The sequence below is a fragment of the Procambarus clarkii genome, chromosome 28 (genome assembly GCF_040958095.1).
Source record: "Procambarus clarkii isolate CNS0578487 chromosome 28, FALCON_Pclarkii_2.0, whole genome shotgun sequence".
Classification (NCBI taxonomy): Eukaryota; Metazoa; Arthropoda; class Malacostraca; order Decapoda; family Cambaridae; genus Procambarus; species Procambarus clarkii.
In genome coordinates this window covers 22,214,765-22,233,984 of record NC_091177.1, presented here as the reverse complement: position 1 = coordinate 22,233,984, position 19,220 = coordinate 22,214,765, and the positions used below count along the sequence as shown (strand labels likewise).

Genomic DNA, 19,220 nt, shown 5'->3' with positions numbered 1-19,220 from the left:
ACTATGATGAGGAGCTTATATATCACTGGAACTGTAGGTTAATGTGTGACATAAATGAGGTTAGATGAGGCATCTACAAGCATCAGCTGGAGGCTGGGGGAGTGTTGCGGAGGCTGCTGGTACTATGCCCAGATGTTGGAGGGTTTGACCCCCCCCCCCCCCTCACGTTGACCGCAGAACGTCTAAGGTTACCTACCACTCTCTTACCAAGGGTATTCCCCCCACCCCCACAACACACACACACACACATGCTTGAGATTCTTAACTTACAATATTTATGATTTACCAATTTATGTTACTACACTGACTTTCAATTTCACAATATGTATAAACTTGGAACTTAATATTTGTCAATCTGTTTCATAAATTGGTAAATTTGTTACCCATCTTGTGGGTGGTAGTGGACCCCATACTCATCTTCTGGATGGAAGTGGGGCCCCCCCATACGCATCTTATGGGCAGTAGGGGACCCCATACTCATCTTGTGGGTGGTATTGGACCCCATACCAATCTTGTGGGTGGTAGTGAACCACTTACCCATCCTATGGGTGTTAGTGGACCCCATACCCATCATGTCGGTGGTAGTGGACCCCATATCTATCTTGTAGGTGGTAGTGGATCCCATACCTATCTGGTGGGTGGTAGTGGACCCCATACCAATCTTGTGGGTGGTAGTGGACCCCATACCCATCTTGTTGGTGGTAGTGGACCCCATACTCATCCTGTGGGTGGTAGTGGAACCCATACCTAACTTGTGGGTGGTAATGGAGCCATACCCATCTTGTGGGTGGTAGTGGACCCCAAACCCATCTTGTGGGTGGTAGTGGACCCCATATCCATCTTGTCGGTGGATGTGGACCCCATACTCATCCTGTGGGTGGTAGTGGACCCCATACCCATCCTGTGGTTGGAGGTGGACACTATACCCATCATGAAGGTGGTAGTGGACCCCATACTCATCCTGTGTGTGGTAGTGGACCCTATACCCATCTTGCGGGTGCTAGTGAACCCTATACACATCTTCTTGGTGGTAGTGAACCCTATATTCATCCTGTGGGTGGTAGTGGACCCTATACTCATCCTGTGGGTGGTAGTGGACCCCATACACATCCTATGGTGGTAGTGGACCCTATACTCATCCTGTGGGTGGTAGTGGACCCCATACACATCCTGTTGGTGGTAGTGGACCCTATACCCATCCTGTGGGTGGTAGTGGACCCCATACACATATGTTAGGTGGTAGTGGACCCCATACCCATTCTGTGGGTGGTATTGTACCAGATATCCTTCCTGTGTGTGGTAGTGGACCAAATACCCATCTTGTGGGTGCTAGTGGACCCCCATACCCATCTTGTAGGCGATAGTGGACCCCCATTCCCATAATGCAGGCGGTAGTGGACGCCATACACATCCTGTGTGTAGTAGTGGACCATATACCCATCCGGTAGGAGGTAGTGGACCCCGTACCTATCCTATGGGTAGTTATTGGGCCTAGACCCATCTTACAACTGGTATGGACCCATTACTCACCTAACAGGTGGTAGTAGTCCCTATACCCATCCTACAGAAGGTTGTAGACACTGTACAATTCTGTTTGCAGTAGTTTACCCCAAAGACATTCCAGTGTGAACACAGATGTAATGCTAAAATATGAACACAATTATGATACTCCAGTGTTAAGACAGCTGTAATGCTACAGTGTGAACAAAGTTCTAATACTACAGTGCGAACACAGCTGTAATACTACAGTGTGAACACAGTTGTCAGCTACAGAGTGAACACAGCTGAAATGTTGCAGTGTGAACCCAGCTGTAATACTACAGTGTGAACACAGCAGTAATGCTACAAAGTGAATACAATTGTAATATTCCAGTGTGAACGCAGCTGTAATACCGCAGTGTAAACACAACTGTAGTACTACAGTGTGAACACAGCTGTAATACAAGAGTGTGAACGCAACTGTAATGCCACAGTTTGAACACAGCTGAAAGGCTACAGTGTGAACACAACTGTAATACTCCAGTGTGAAGACAGCTGTAATACTGCAGTGTGAACACAGCTGTAATACTACAGTGTGAACCCAGCTGTAATACCACAGTTTGAACACAGCTGTAATACCACAGTGAGAATATAGCTGTAATACCACATAGTGAACTTAGCTGAAAGACTAAAGTGTTAACACAGCTCTAATATTACAGTGTGTACACAGCTGTAATACTAAAGTGTGAACACAGCTGTAATACCAGAATGTGAACACAGCTGTAATACTACAGTGTGAACACTGCTATAATATTACAGTATGAACACAGCTGTAATGCTACAGCGTGAACACAGCTGTGATACCACAGTGTGAACTCTACTTTAATACAACAGTGTGAACGCAGCTTTAATAAAAGAGTGTGAACACAGCTTTAATAAGAGTGTGAACACAGCTGTAATACTACAGTGTGAACACTGCAGTAACACTAATGTGAGAACAGAGCTGCAATTCCACATTGTGAACACAGATGTAATACTACAGTGTGAACACAGATGTAATACTACAGTGTGAACACAGCTGTAATACTACATAGTGAACACTGTAGTAACATAACAGTGTGAACACTGTAGTAACATAACAGTGTGAACACAACTGTAATACTGCAGTGTGAACACATCTGTAATACCACAGTGTGAACACAGCTGTAATACCACAGTGTGAAAACAGCTGTAATACCACAGTGTGAACACAGCTGTAATACAACAGTGTGAACACAGTTGTAATACTACAGTGTGAACACTGTAGCAACATAGCAGTGTGAACACAGCTGTAATACTACAGTGTGAACTCAGCTTTAATACCATATTGTGAACACAGCTGTAATACCACAGTTTGAACACAGTTGTAATACTACAGTGTGAACACTGTAGTAACATAGCAGTGTGAACACAGCTGTATTACTACAGTGTGAACACAAGTTTAATACAACAATGTGAACACAGCTTTAATACCACAGTGTGAACACAACTGTAATAATCCAAAACGAACACAGCTGTAATACTAGAGTGTGAACACAGCTGTAATACCACAGTGTAAACACAGCTGTAATACCACAACGTAAACACAGCTGTAATACTAAAGTGTGAACATTATTGAAATACTTAAGTGTGAAACAGCTGTAATACCACAGTGTGAATACAGCTGTATTACTTCAGTGTGAACCCTCCTGTAATTCTACAGTGTGAACACTGCTGTAATACTACAGTGTGAACACTGCTGTAATACTACAGTGTGAACACTGCTGTAATACTACAGTGTGAACAGAGCTGTAATACTACAGTGTGAACGCTGCTGTAATACTAAAGTGTGAACACAGCTGTAATACTACAGTGTGAACACTGCTGTAATACTAAAGTGTGAATACAGCTGTAATACTACAGTGTGAACACGCCTGTAATACTACAATGTGAACACAGCTCTAATACTACAGTGTGAACACAGCTGTAATACTACAGTGTGAACAAAGCTGTAATACACAGTGTGAATACAGCTGTAATACTACAGTGTGATCAGAGCTGTAATACCACAATGTGAACACAGCTGTAATATTATAGTGTGAACACTGCTGTAATACTAATGTTAACACAGCTGTAATACTTATGTGAACACAGTTGAAATATTACAGTGTGAACACAGCTGTAATACTACAGTGTGAACACAGCTCTAATACTACAGTGTTAACACAGCTGTAATACTACAGTTTGAACACAAGTCTAATACTAAAGTGTGAACACAGCTGTAATACCACAGTTTAAACACAGCTGTAATACCACATTGTGAATACAGCTGTAATACTACAGTGTGAACTCAGCTGTAATACCACAGTGTGAACACAGCTGTGATACCACAGTGTGAACACTGTTGTAATACTAAAGTGTGAAGAAATCTGTAATACTGCAGTGTGACCACTGCTGTAATACTAAAGTTTGAACACAGCTGTAATACTACAGTGTGAACACAGCTGTAATACTACAGGGGTGAAGTTAGCTGTAATACTAAAATATTAACACTGTTGAAATATGAAAGTATGAACACAGCTGTAATATTAAGGTTTGAACACAGTTGTTATACCACAGTGTGAACAAAGTTGTAATACATCAGTGAGAACATAGCTTTAATACTAAAGTGTGAACATAACTCTAATACTACAGTGTCAACACAGCTGTAATACTACAGTGTGGACACAGCTGTAATGGCACAGTATGAACATATCTGTAATACCACAGTGTGAACGCACCTCTAATACCAAAGTATGAATATAGTTATAATATTATAATGTGAACTCAACTATAATGCTGCATTGTGAACACAGTTAAAATACTAGCAGTAACAGTTGCACGTTATTGCTGTTTGAACACAGCAATCACACTACTGTGTGTGAACAAAGCATTAATACTACAGTGTGGCAACAGCAAAACGCATACATTGTAAACACAGTAATAATACTACAGAGTAAACACAGATATAATTCTACAGTGTGAACACAGCTATAATACTATAGTGTGAACACAGCTGTATTACCACAGAGTAAACAGAGCTGTAATACTAAAGTGTGAACACTGCTGTAATAACACAGTATGAACACAGCTGTAATGCTACAGTGTGAGCACAGCTGTAATGCTACAGTGTGAGCACAGCTGTAATAATACAGTGTGAACACAACTGCAGTACTACAATGTGAACGCAACTGTAATACTCCAGTACAAACACAGCTGTAATACTACTGTGTGAACACAGCTGAAATACCACAGTGTAAACACAGCTGTAATACCACAATGTAAACACAGCTGTAATACTATAGTGTGAACATTGTTGAAATACTAAAGTGTGAAAACAGCTGTAATACCACAGTGTGAATACAGCTGCAATATCACAGTGTGAACACAGCTGTAGTACTTCAGTGTGAACACAGCTGTAGTATTTCAGTGTGAACACTGTTTTAATAATGCAGTGTGAACTCAGCTGTAATACCACAGTGTGAACACAGCTGTAATTCTACAATGTGAACACTCTTGTAATACTACAGTGTGAACACTGCTGTAATACTACAATATTGTGAACACTGCTGTAATACTAAACTGTGAACACAGCAGTAATACCACAGTGTGAACACAGCTGTTATACTACAGTGTGAACGCTGCTGTAATACTAAAGTGTGAACACACCTGTAATACTAAAATGCGAACACAGCTGTAATACCACAATGTGAACACAGCTGTAATACTAAAGTGTGAACACAGCTGTAATACTACAGTGTGAACACACCTGTAATACTAAAATGCGAACACAGTTGTAATACCACAATGTGAACACAGCTGTAATACTAAAGTGTGAAAACAGCTGAAATACTAGTGTGATTACAGCTGTAATAGTACAGTTTGAACACAGCTGTATTACTAATGTTAACACAGCTGTAATACTTATGTGAACACAGCTGAAATACTACAGTGTGAACGCAGCTGTAATACTACAGTGTGAACACAGCAGTAATGCTAAATTCTGAACACAGCTCTAATACCACAGTGTGAACACAGCTGAAATATTACAGTGTGAACACAGCTGTAATACTACAGTGTGAACAAAGCTGTAATACCAGTGAATACAGCTGTAATACTGAAGTGTTAACACAGCTATAATACTATAATGTGAACACAGCTGTAATACTACAGTGTGATCAAATATGTAATACCATAGTGTGAATACAGCACTAATACTACAGTGTGAACACAGCTGTAATACTACAGTGTGATCAAATATGTAATACCATAGTGTGAATACAGCACTAATACTACAGTGTGAACACAGCTGTAATACAGCTGTGTGAACACAGGTCTATTACCAAAGGGTAAACAGAGCTGTAATACTAAAGTGTGAACACTGTTGTAATACACAGTATGAACACAGCTGTAATGCTACAGTGTGAACACAGTTGTAATACTACAGTGTGAACACAACTGCAATACTACATTGTGAACACAGCTGTAATACTACAGTGTGAACAGAACTGCAATACTACATTGTGAACACAGGTGTAATACTACAGTGAGAACACAACTGTAATACTCCAGTACGAACACAGCTGTAATACTAGTGTGTGAACATACCTGAAATACCACAGTGTAAACACAGCTGTAATACCACAATGTAAACACAGCTGTAATACTAAAGTGTGAACATTTTTGAAATACTAAAGTGTGAAAACAGCTGTAATACCACAGTGTGAATACAACTGTAATATCACAGTGTGAACACAGCTGTAGTACTTCAGTGTGAATACTGTTTTAATACTGCAGTGTGAACTACGGGAATTAAACCTCACTTCGTTGGAAGACAGCAGAGTTCGGGGGGACATGATCACCACATTCAAGATTCTCAAGGGAATCGACAGGGTAGATAAAGACAGGTTATTTAACACAAGGGGCACACACACTAGGGGACACAGGTGGAAACTGAGTGCCCAAATGAGCCACAGAGATATTAGAAAGAACTTTTTTAGTGTCAGAGTGGTTGACAAATGGAATGCATTAGGAAGTGATGTGGCGGAGGCTGACTCCATACACAGTTTCAAATGTAGATATGATAGAGCGCAGTAGGCTCAGGAATCTGTACATCAGTTGATTGACAGTTGAAAGGCGGGACCAAAGATCCAGACCCGCAAGCACAACTAGGTGAGTATAAAGACACATACCATTGCTTTTTTTCTTACACATTAACGTGCACATACCTTTCTCAACATTACTTAGTCTCATCACACAAGTGAACAATATTATACACTTTCTCAAACACAATGTTGCTTCTACTCAATTTGCACAAACTCACTCAATCTGTCATGAGCACTACATCCTTATTCACTTGAACAAATTCTCAATCTCACTAAATAGCCATTTCTTAACTCTACACAGTTTCATTACACAAACGTACAATATTACTTACACATTCTCAAACACAAGCTAACACACAGCATCTTCTAATTAATCTCTAAAACACTGAAACTTTTACAATTCTCATTCTCTTACACAAAGTTTATTCAACATGTACTCTAATATAACTTGCCAACATCCCTTCATCTTCCACGGAGTAAATCTTAGTTTAGGTAACATGATTTCCACCTCTTGTTCTCCCATCACAAAATATCCTTCTAGTTTCACAAGTTCTCAATTCAACCCATATTCTCACTGTTCTCACTGAGAACTTCTTGGTCATATTAGCAACTCTTTTGTGCATAAGTGCTGTTCTCAGTATTCTTACAAAGTTTAGTATTTCTTCACTTTATTAAAAATTGAACAGCACTTCTCAGATTCACCTCCCTCGAACGGATAATTCCCATACCTTAGGTAGGTAATACTAAGTAGGCCCACTAGATGTCTAAAAGGTATACAAACGCTTGTTCATTCCACAATTTCCTACACACAAAATACCGCATTCACACTCTTACACACGATCATCACAACTCACTGAACTCGCCTAATCTATAAGAGTGTTTATTCTTAATTTTACAGCTATCATCTGGCCAACTCTGATAGTCGATTCACCATCTCATCGCTCATAAAAACTTTCATCTAAATCTCTACCCAACTTCTTTGTCTGTATCATATTCTTTCTGTACTTAGCGAGTGAAATCTTTGTGTAAACTACGTCATCACTCAGTGTTTCTCTACTCTACTTTCTTTTGCGAGCTCATCAATCAGTCAGTTATTTAACGAATAGCTCTCACTTCAAGTAACCATTTTGATTTCGTATGTTCTAATTCAACAAAAATTACGGTGTTGAAGTGATGCAATAACCAATCCTGTTTTAAAAAGTTAACACCTCACTACAACTCTTCTGCACATTGCTTACTTCATCCCTACGTATTTCATCCGAGTTTATAAATAAAGTTACCATTTCCATCTCACCCAGGTGTTGCTTTTTCCAACACTAGGATAAATTATAAATTTAATGCCAGATTTGCATCGTCAGATTCTCGTAGGATTATCCTTATATGTATTTTCCACAGAAGGAGGTCTTTCCATTACTTCCCTTGCATTAAGAACAACCTTCCGAGCCTAACCTAATCTCGTGAGACTTTATCAACATTTGCTTGGTCAGGGCATGGTATTAGCAAACAAGCAGTTCAGTCACCAGTATCCTCAATATTTTTTTTTATATTCCCTAGGCAGTTCTATTTATGAGCTTTCTCTCTCAATATTTCTGCAGCCACTCCATATTAACAAAGAAAATTTCCAACAACAGAAACTCATCGCATATCCATACAATATCCCTACATATTTTATCTGGAGCACAAGGTCTTGTTATCAAGGTGTATCACTTCTGTGCAGATTTCCAAAGATGGCCCTACTATTACCATTACCAAACTATTTCAAATAATGATGAACAAACAAATAATGAACAATTGTTCATTTTGCAAGATTTCCACCTTGTTCCACTTTGCCCCAGTCAGTCTCTGCTAACTCCACTATACTTTTTGTCTCATAATCCGGGTATACTTTTAAGAAATTTCTCATACTAAAAGGACCCAATATAATCTCACCTAGTGAAATTCATTCATCCTTTGCCTTGTTTCTAAAATCCTTGTGTTGTAATTTTTTTAAACAGCTTTTCCACAATACATTGTGACTAACACATTGTTCAACCATTTGTGTTTTCACAACCTTTCTATGAAAAGTGATGTTTGTAGGTAGTATGCACAGTACTTCAGAAGTTGTTATTGGGGCATTTCTAAGTATTTTATTGCCACGTTGTTAATTCAAAGTGTTGTCAAAGAGCTGTGGGGAAATACTTACCGGAGAGCATTTATTTATTTTATTTTATTTATTATTTGTTATTCATTAAATAAATTATCTTCTATTTATTTCTTCAAAAGTGGACTGTATATTTATATGTATATGTATTTTAATATTTAATATTTATTAATTTATTATTTAATTTATTATTTATTATTTATTTATTATTTATTATTTATTATATTATTATTATATTATTTATTATTTATTAATTTATTATTTATTTATTTATTTAATATTTAATATTTATAAATATTTAATATTTAATATTTATATGTATATGTATTTTAATCCCACCGTTAAATTGACTTTACACACTTGGAGGGGGGGATAAAATTATTAAATTTGATTATACTATAATTAAATAAATAACATTTAATTAATTCCATTAAACCATAATTAAACGGTAAGTGGGTTAAATTTATAGTAATGGTTAACATGAATAAAATATAGCCAACTTATCTGACTAGATGGCTTTGACAGGCATAGGAATCAGGTGTGGCACACATGAGTCAGCCTCTTGGTGGTAATGGCATCATATATATAGCCATGCACAATAGTTAACAACGACTCCAGTCTGTCCCACCAACATTGGTCTACGCAAGTTGGACCCCAGGACGGACGGACCCCAATGGACCCCAGGTCACTTGTCAAAGACCATGGGAGTAAGAAGAAAGAAGAGAGAAAAAAGAAGATAGAAGAAAGAGGAGAAGATAAGACCAAGCAGAGACACGATACCTAGTGTCCTTTGCTGGTGTCAGCATCATTGCATGGAGTGTAATTACATGACAGGATCGTTTGCCTAAACTGGCCGCCCCTCCTGCAAGCATGTTACTCTGTTGAGTGATTCCTCCTGTGTCGTGCGGACTTGATGTGGCTGTCAGAAGTGGCTCTCTGAAGGAGGCGTGCTAGAGCAACAGGGAGGAAAGAAGTAGGATGGGATTTCTACTGTGCCAACTAAATGGAGGTCTCGAAACTTGTAGTCCCTATAGCTGTAAAGAACCCCAATATACGTCTCTCATGGTGACTGACGTAGGGCCAATTACAGATCAGCTGGGACAACCGAATTCCACGGTCCTGTACGCAGTACAAGAAGTAACGGCTACCTTGTTGGCCAAGGGTTGTTTGCGTTAACGACGGAGAAGCAACGGAGGCAGTTGTGTTTAAGAAATGTGGTACAGGACTATCTACAAGACCAAGCAGTGATGTCGCCCAGCCAGAAACAATGGACGTCTGTCTACTTTTGTTTAGTTTTATTTAATACATACATACATACAGATACATGAGTCAGAGACAAGGATTTGAGAGGCGCCAGTTTGTCGGCCTCTAACTCACACCTCTAAGCGTTAATGACCCCAAGTGACCTGAGGTCAGATCATGCAAATTTCACCTTGCTTCTGCTAATCTGATAATTGGCCTTCAAACATGCCGACGTTTAAGGAGTGGTTTCATAGAGAGCCTCGGGCTATCTACTTGTGGGCAGAGTTAGCTACTAGGTTCCCCAATATATACTCGGAGAGCAGAGCACAGAGGAAATAGATAGGAGACCAGCCAGCAGAGCAGAGCAGAGGCCAGCCGTCGAGATAGGCTGTCGCCGGACAGGGGGTGACACTGCCTGACAACTGCAGACTCCCCCCCCCCCCCCCCTCTCAATCCAACTATAGGCAGACACTTGGTGAGCTGAGCATGAAAGGTGACTTGGTCGTGTTTACAAGTGTTGTGTGAGGATCAGGGGCAGTCAAGTTGCAGGGTTCTCGAATTCTTGGATAATGACTCACTTTGTATCTTGAACATTAAGTTGAATCGCTTACATTATGATATTTATCATGGAAAATATAATTGTTGAATTTATTATTTAAATTGTCTTTAACTTTATTCCCTAGAGTTTTTGAGTTGAGGTGAGAAAGCCCCTGCGGTTACTGGTTTCATGATTTAATGAGTACATGATACAGATGGAACATACTAATAATGACCTCTTGATAACATCTTTTGAGAATATTGTGATACAGACAAGTTCCATTCCTTGTCTTGTATGTAATGGTCTTGAATGGATGGAGGTAATATTTCTTCTTCTACTATCTACTCTTCTACTTCTACTATCTACTTTTACCCATCTACTCCTCCCCCTCCACCCCTATCCCTTTCAACTGATGACCCTCCCCGCTCCTCCCACCTCTCTACATCTCTCACCCCAAACCCTCACTAATTACTTTATTATTCATCACTTTCCTTTCGTTTCTTTTATATGCTTGTGGCAGTGAAATGTATTCTAGAGTTCTCTAGGGTTTTTGGGTAGCTGATCAAGTTATGGCGCCTTGTAGTCCCCGCACCTAGGTAGTTAAATACCTAGGTTACAAGGTGTTGAACGAGAGAGGCTGCCGTAGGAACTCTGGGAGTGCTCTAGAATAATTAGCTAACTGAGAGCGGGATAACGAACTACAGAGGGCTGTTTCCCCCGGCCTCGTAAGTTAACTGGGGGTGGAATAATGAACAAGCGAGAGCTATTTCCCCCCCCCCCTCGGTATTATTATCGCATGTTAAATAACTAAGTCTACTCAAGTTATTTGAGTCATTAACATACACTCCAAAGGGCTGGGATTCATGCCGCCTTACCACTTACTCCTATATCATACATACATACTCATACTTTAGCTCATACACTAAATGACAAAAAAAATACATAAAAGGGAAGACTGATAAAGTTAGCACTTCCCTGTTGTTGTCGTGGTCGAAGACGTCCGTTTTCATAGGTATTCTGTTCAAATACCAGTGGCATGCAACATGTCTCACGATCAGGGTTTTGTGTGTGTTATTTGTCTTATTTTAAGACACCTCTTCAATAGCATACAGCCTTTAAATCACTATTTAACCAACTCATGAAAACATAATCACACAATAATTAATAATATTACTGCTTTATGTCCGACTCCTCTCATATTTTCCGATTATATCCGTACTTATATATTACACCTATCCTAACACAAGGAGAAAAACTAGAGGGTAATTTAACTACCTTATAGATCGTAGACTCGTAGATCATAGGTGCGCAGCATAGCTCTTCATCAATCCACGACGTTAAGACATCTTCTTGTAAGTGAATGACTCCTCACTTGACGCCGACCATTGCATATACTACACCCTTGGGGTGGCTCACTCCACCAGTACTAGTGCGCCTCACTAGGTGTTAGGTGGAAACTGATATCACCTGGCTTATCCAGACTAATACATTTCCACGTACTGGTCCACTGGTCCAAAGTCAAATTCCAAGGAAAAACATCGACCTCAAAGAGGCTGGAAAATGGAACTCCGCAGGGAGGAATACTAAGCCCCTTCCTCTTCAACTGTCTCATGGAACAATTCATGAAGCTCAAGCTACCAAAAACCAAATTTCTTAACTACGCAGACGACTTTGTGGTCGTCATCAATGGCAAAGGTGCAAGGAACCATGCACAAAAATGCCAAGATATTATCAGCGGGGAAGCGGAACGCATAGCAGTGAAAATAAACAGCAATAAAACAAAAGCTATGGCCGTTAAAATGAGAACTCAAGACAAAAGACTCACAATACAAGGACATGAAATTGAGTGGATTACCTCTTTTCAATACCTAGGAGTCATAATAGACAACCAGTTGAAATTCACTCAAGAAATTGAATATCTTCGGGAACGCTGTAAAGTCAGAAACTCAGCTTTGCGCTCCCTGATCAGTCTTAGAGAGGGTGCATCTCTACCAGTACTCAAAATGTACTACGTTCAAGCAGTTAGGTCACTCATTGACTATGCTGCTCCTGCTCTTACATCCCTCAGTGATAACCAATGGGAGAAACTGGAAGTGTCTCAAAATGATGCTCTGAGAACAATGCTGGAAGCACCTACATGGACGTGTAGAGAGAACCTTAGAATGGAAACTAATTTACCAGCATTAGAAAACAGGGTGAAACAAAGGATAGCCCTCATAGCAGCAAAACTTATTAGAACAACCGCCAGACTGTCGATCAAAGACAGCATACAGAGATCCTTTCAGAAAAACCTCCAATATAGAACAAGCTCATGGGTGGATAATCTGGTCAAGATTCTAGAGAAAATGGACCTGAAATGGACCATTAAAAACAAAGGGGGAAGATAGACCATATCAACACTTTCGGCAGCCTCCTCCATGGGAATAATCGAATCTAAAGATAATCATTGAAGGATTACCAATTAAAAAATCAGCATGTGACCCGCAGAGGCTCAAGGAAATAATAGAACAACAAATGGAAACCATCTCAAGACTTACAACGACTCACATCATCACAGACTGATCAGTTGATCAAGAAAGAGGTTCTGCTAGGACAGCAGTTTCACTACCAACCATGAAGATTACTGGAGCATGAATAGTGGGTGCTCAACATTGCAAACAGAATTATATGCCCTGAAGGAGGCAATAAACTATACAATTGAGATTTTTTTACATGATGTCATCATTCATACAGACTCACAATCTTCGCTCTAGGCATTGTTATCAGTCAGCATAGAGATAATATACAACTCCTCACAGAAATTCAACATATAGGGAAAGAAGCCCATAATCAAGGGCTGTCAATCACCCTAAATTGGATATCAAATCACATTGGCATAGATGGTAATGAAAAGGCAGACTCACCAGCAAAAACTGCAACTGTTCTACCTGTTGTACAGGATCAAATACCTCCAAGTTTCTCACAGATTAAGGAGCAAATCAAGAAGAAAATATTCTCAACTATCAAAAGTCGTCACGGAGCCAATCCACTGCGATTTGGTACGAAGAAGCCACTGGTTATTCCTCTTTCAAGCCAGGCAAAAAGATATCCAGAGACATTGCAGTAGCCATACACAGACTCAAATTTGGTTACAAGTGCTGCTGGGAGGTAATGAACCCAATAGTTAAAGAGTGTCTCATCTGTGAAACAGAAGCAGAGGCGCCACTATTGCACTACTTACTAGAATGTGAAGCTACTGAAGCCCTGCACATCAAACTCAACATTAATCCAACGACAGCAGCTGCATTAGATGCACATTCCACCGTGACTACAATGATTAGAAAAGCCATTGTGGAATGGGGCTCACTGGTGAGCATTCTGCATCTACATCCGCCTCCAAGATAATGTTAATAAAACGAGACTAAAACCAGTGCACTAAAACTGAAGCGATAAATAAACAGGGAAGGAGGAATCCCCTTCTTCATTTTAAACTTAGACCCAAATATCACAGAAACAAGGTTATTGCAAATAACCGAACTCAATTACGGGCTCACCATATTCATTTCAGTGTTACATGGACACTTCGTTCTGAGTAGTTAAATCTGAAACAACATCAACAACAACTGGTCCACCGCCTCACAAGTAGCTTTGTTGTGTGAATTCTTCTCCTGTGTAAGCGGTTGTTGAACTGCCCCGGACCAGGACTGCTACCAAATATTCTCCACACAGCTTCACCATCATGCACGGCCCACGGGTTGTCCCGCACCACCTCTCAAAGTTACCCAGGAGTGCCATCGTCACCGAGCCTTAGGTGCAATCTTCCACCATCCGGCTGTACCTCATACTCCCTCAGTAGTCAACAGTCCTCCCTCCTCGTTACCACACTATAGCTGATAAATTTACTCTGAAGGCCTATACCTCTCCAGAACGGGGAATCGCTTGAGCACACCTCCAGTCAGCTGGACCCTTGGTAAGTGTCTCTCAGATCTCCTGTCTACTTCTGCAGAGGCGCCTGGCGTCATGCTACATCACGCCCGAGGCGTAACGCTATTGGTCAACCTGGCCAAGCACCTGCCACCGACCAATCACTCCACATTGTACCAAGCATGCACTAGGGGTTCGCCTGGAGTGGGAAAGCTCTCCTCTCTCGCAAACTGCCGTGACATATTTGATAATGGAGTCGTCTCCGTAGCCTCTCCCAATTAAACTTAAAATATGTATTTCTTCCAACTGCAGCATCCTGCTTCCTTTCAAGTGTCCCAGAATCAAGTAAAACTTCTTTTAGATATGTACAGATAGGGAAATATGACTTATATGCGGATAAGGGGAATACAGGTTAATTTCCGTAACACAAGATAAAAGATAATCTCATTTTCTGGAGTAAATTTAGCATGTATGCTATCCCTTACAGGGTTACCTAATTGAATTTTATTTAATATTTCATTAATTCAAAACAGCAATAATTGTATTTGCATATTCCATTAAAATTCATATGATGTTGGAATTTCCCACATAATTACAGTGGGGGGGGGGGGGGGAACAAGAGTCAGAGTCCCTTGTTTAGAACTGGCAAATTACTCCGTGTCAGAATTATTGTAATAATAATTTGGACATAATATTTCATGTTTGTGTGGCAGTTCGTACAGGACAGATGTCCCATACTGGAGTTGCAGGTGTTGGAGGTCTATAAGCAGCTTCATTTCCTGCTAACTCCAAGGATACTAATTTTATTTGGTTTTAATTAATTCAATGACTGAATATAATAAGTCACTAAAGTCAAGCATGGCTCTGGGTCATCAGTGGGAGCAGAGCATTGATGTGAGTCACAATTACATGTAGCTTTTGTTTAGGCCACTTTTACCTGTGTTACAGGCAGATTTTGTTATTTTGCTTTAGTGACTTTGTTATCTGCCAATTTAACTCTCTTTCCTTTCAGGAATTTGGCAGTTGCTCCTAGACCATTAATATGTAGACCCATTGGAATGTTGTCCACTACAATGGCAGGTACTGGACGAACATAACCGCATAAACGTACTAATGGTTGCACCCCCTGGTAGACTTGAGTTCCAGTGTTGGTAAGGAATTCCGAAAACTTCAGTTTTACCTATGTTACAGGTTTAAATTTAATATCATCTGCCATCTTTTGGGTGACGAACGTCTTCTGGGACCCTCGGTCAAACAACCCTTGAGCATAGACCTTGGTCCCTTTGATTTTGATGGTAAGCTTGAGCGCACAGAAGGCATAGTCGTATTATTGTTGGACTTTATCGATAGGACACTGACTTTCTGTCACACCTTGCACTACTGTACTGTGGTGGGAATATTGGAAGACATCTCAGCTGTAGATAATTGTTTCCAGATCAGACCGTTGGTGAGACAGTCAGGTGGGTTCTCCTTAGTGGATATTTACTGGAGTTTATATTCAAATTTTACTGACAAATTTTAGATTTCTATTTGAACTGTTGTTCCTTAGAACTTACTCACGAACAGATTGTTACTAATTTCAGTCGTGTAGGGCTATTGGACGTCTTCAAGTGCGTGTCTAAAGTAGCTTAATGCAGAAACGAAGAAGTAACTCAAATAGGACTGATGCAATTCTGTACGTGTTTAAATAACTATTTGGCACGTTTGTTGTCTTCAGGTGTTGGTCTCTTCATTCTCAATACTAGGCATGTGAGTAATTTCCCTCCTGCAGACGTTAACAGGTTCATTCAGTGTTCATTAACAATGTTCAATTTTACCTGTGTTACAGGCTATAATTTAAGATTATCTGCCACCTTTAGGGTGACAAACGTTTTCTGGGACTCCTTGTCAAACAACCTTCGGGTATAGACCTTGGCCCCTTTGGTTTTAATTGTAAGATGGGCAGTAGGCAAAGTCGCATGTTTGTTGGACCTTGTCGACAGGACACTGATTTTCTCTCGCACCTTGCAATACTTTACTGTGGTGGAAATATTATCATCCACCTTGGTGAATGGAGAGTAATTTTGAATCCCCGCATAATGCTATGTGATGTTGACCCTTGTTACACCTATTGCAGGTTTGTAATTGGGTTTCACAGGTGGTAGTATTGCGTGCCCAGAATAACCCTGTACATTTTTGTAATTCCTTGAGTCGCTTGACACGGGTGACACGATCAGGATAATTAATGCAATGGTTCATCGAATGTTCTTCTAGGCAGGACAAACATGTCATCCAGCATACAACACCTTTGGGAGTCACCGCCTTGGGTGACACAGTAACTGTAGGCTTCGAAGGATCCACTGCATATGTGCCCACACTGCCTGTCTTCCACTTTGGGGTGAAAGTAATTTTGTTTAATTTATTGGGAGTACTTTGTGTACTCTTTGTTTTATTGGTGTGCACTTGATCTGAGAGCTTAATTGGGGGTTTAAGTTTGTTATAGGTGTGTTGTTGATGCACAACTGCACATAAACCCTCTGAAAATTCATATAAAGATAAAATATTTTTGTGATAGTGGGTGCACAATTTATCCAGGATAAATTTATAGGTAACTTTTCCTGGACAATTACTTTTTAGACTCATTCAGCCTCGCTTGTATTAACCTTCAAGCTGATGGTCTTGATCATGGATTCTACCTCCAGACTAAAGCCTTGAAGTGGTGTTAAGTGGCTTTAGTTTCTGGTGGTGGTAAATGTAATAGCTTATAAGTGTATCATTTTTACTTCTGAATTTGCGCAATTATCCTTAATTAAGGAGCTAGACAGGGAGGTCATAACCATCTTTAGTCAACCCCACATGGGATAAAACTGATTTAGCTTCACCTGATAACTAACCTTGCAAATAGGAAAATTTACAACCTTTTGGTATGGAGGGTTTTCAGTCCGCAAGGACCACAAATTTGTTCCAAAAAATTTCCCAATCTTCCTCATCTGATCGTGAGAAAGTGGCTAAATTGATTGGTGGGAGTCGAGTCTCAGCTTGACTCTGATCAGATGAAGCTGCTAAATTCAGCTTCTGACTAGATGAAGCTGAATTAGATGAAACTGTAGCTGCTGTCTGAAGCGTGAGACCAGAAGACAAGGCAGGATGTGCAGAATATCCCCATTGAAGAGCAGAGGTGCAATAGGTACCCTTAGAGAGAACTCTATTAACATCAGAGGCCCGAGACTGTTCAACACGCTTCCACTACACAAAAGGGGCATAAGTGGCCGACCCCTCACAGTGTTCAAGAGAGAACTCGATAAGCACATCCAAAGGATACCTGATCAACCAGGCTGTGATTCATACGTCAGGCTGAGAACAGCTGCGTCCAACAGCCTGGTTGACAAGTACAGCAACGAGAAGGCCTGGATGATGACTGGGCCGTGGGGATGCTAAGCCCTGACACCAACTCAAGGTATACTCAACATAAGGTAAGTAATAGACACAACATTTCTTTGTGTCTAATTGTGACACTATTGCAATGAAAGGATTGAGTTTTCCTTGTATGGGATTCTCATAATCTGCTATGTAGGTTAAAATGCTGTCATGATCTTTAGCCTTTAAGTTGGCATAAGAGACATCTTGCACATAAATCTCTGTGAGTCTTAATTTGTTCATATTTACTTCTTGTTGTTGTTGTTTTAGATTCAGCTTCTCAAGAGTAAAACCCCTGTGCAGCACAGGCTACGGTGAACCAATAATCCCTTTTGTCATATTTTCTGATAGCAGCTATTAAGTGTAAAGCTAACTTCACACAATCTATTGGTGTTTGATTTGATAAGTTGTCACACTCATCAAGCTGCCTTGTTAGGTGGCCCTTAAAGGCTGTAATGGATCGTTTAGTACTAGTTTCTATGTAAGCCATTGCTTACTGTAAGCAATGGCTTTGTTTGCTTGGCTGTACTTTGTTTTGCTCATAGTTGCTGAGCAAGCTATTGTAGTAGCCTAGTAGGGTTAATTTCTGTCACTAGGCTGAGATCCTACCTTTTGAGGAGGTTGGCCAAATAAATGGGCAATTTTATATAATTATATACAGATTATTTTGAGTAATAATTAGAGTCATTGTTGGAATACCTCAGGTTAGCTCATCATAATCGCAATTGAATGGTATAGTGACACTTCTCATCACTCAACAGTGATATATAATAGTGACATATGATAATATAACATAGAACTAATATAATTATATGTATAACACAACTCGTTTTAATAGTTTCACTCTATATATGGGTGGGTCTGCACAATAATTAAATGACACTAGGCTGTCCACTATTTAGTACAACACTAGTCATTGGTAATATATCCTACCTTAATGTAGGTTGGCAACTAGCTACTAGATTATAATGTGCAATAGGACAGAGTGCAATATATTTTTATTTGGGTTTTATTTTACAATTTAAATTTATTTTCTTTCTTAGAAAAATATAATTTCAACTAATGTTGGTAGTTGAGGTCTCATCGACCTCTGGTAATATTGATTAATATTTATTAACCAATGAAGAATATAAACTCAGCAAAGATAAAACACCTCAGTTTTACTGGATAAAACTCCGTGCAAGTGAAGCCACAGTTTTGTTTGGAATTAATTTATTCTCTATCAATCTCTGGAAATAAAACACCACAATTTTTTTGTAGATAAATCTATGAAAATGAAGTGATAATTTTGGTGGTACATATCAGTCTCCGTGGTGTAGTGGTAAGACACTCGCCTGGCGTTCCTCGAGCGCTATGTCAT

The 19,220-nt window shown here is 39.9% G+C and overlaps 1 protein-coding gene across 3 annotated transcripts in view; it reads left to right on the top strand.

Annotated features, from left to right (window-relative positions):
• Window positions 1-19,220, top strand: part of LOC123755056 (SET and MYND domain-containing protein 4) — an 84,286-nt gene that overhangs the window by 29,663 nt on the left and 35,403 nt on the right. The window contains exon 2 of one of the 3 annotated variants that reach the window (XM_045737518.2): window positions 15,477-15,615. The exons of 1 other annotated variant lie outside the window; for it this stretch is intronic. The gene's annotated coding sequence lies outside the window, so the exon portion shown is untranslated. The remainder of the gene's footprint in view (window positions 1-15,476; window positions 15,616-19,220) is intronic. One more of the 3 variants, XM_045737519.2, reaches the window with a different exon arrangement.